A 729-nucleotide genomic window follows, 5' to 3' on the forward strand; every position below is an offset into this window, starting at 1 on the left:
ATTTACTATTGAGAAGATGCATTTTGCACCTCACATAGTTTTTGAGCACATGTCAGTCTAGGATGATACGAATTTACTATCTCAGAAAATGTAGTAGAAGTGAAAAAGTGTCTATTGAGGCGTCCATTTAGATAATCTTACCACAAATTTCCACTGCAACTGATACTGTCTCACCACCTACCTAACAACCATTATTCTTGAGTGGCTTCTAGGTCTTGAGAAGTTGTGTAAAAAAAAAGAAGGATTTTGGTTCAAGATTTACTCCTCTAGATCCGCCATATTTTATTTATGTCCATGCATGATAACAGGTAAACCTTATGAATAGTGTGACTCTTTACTAAGCATGGGCGGTCATGCACTAGTGAGAGGCTGTGTTTTGCATCTCATATAGTGCTGGCATGTATGGATAGCAGTCCAGGATGACATGAATATGCCATCGCAAAAACAGATGTGGAATTGGCTCTACATGAATGGACTCTTCTTCAGAAATAACTGCTGCTTGCGAAACCCTCAGATGCAGACAGATTGAATAGCAGAAACCAAAGCTTGAAAGGAGAAATATTTAATAATTAAGGTTGAACTTTCTTACTCAGAAAAAAAAAATATGAACATTTACCGTTTTTGAAGTTGTTTATTTGTATAGTTAAATCCAATAAAACATAAGAAAATTAATTATTAAATTTTACTGACATGATGGTTCGACTCTTATTTCAACTTTGATTATATATA

Source organism: Euprymna scolopes, chromosome 16 (genome assembly GCF_053919585.1).
Source record: "Euprymna scolopes isolate OS-2025 chromosome 16, ASM5391958v1, whole genome shotgun sequence".
In the NCBI taxonomy this organism is placed as follows: Eukaryota; Metazoa; Mollusca; class Cephalopoda; order Sepiida; family Sepiolidae; genus Euprymna; species Euprymna scolopes.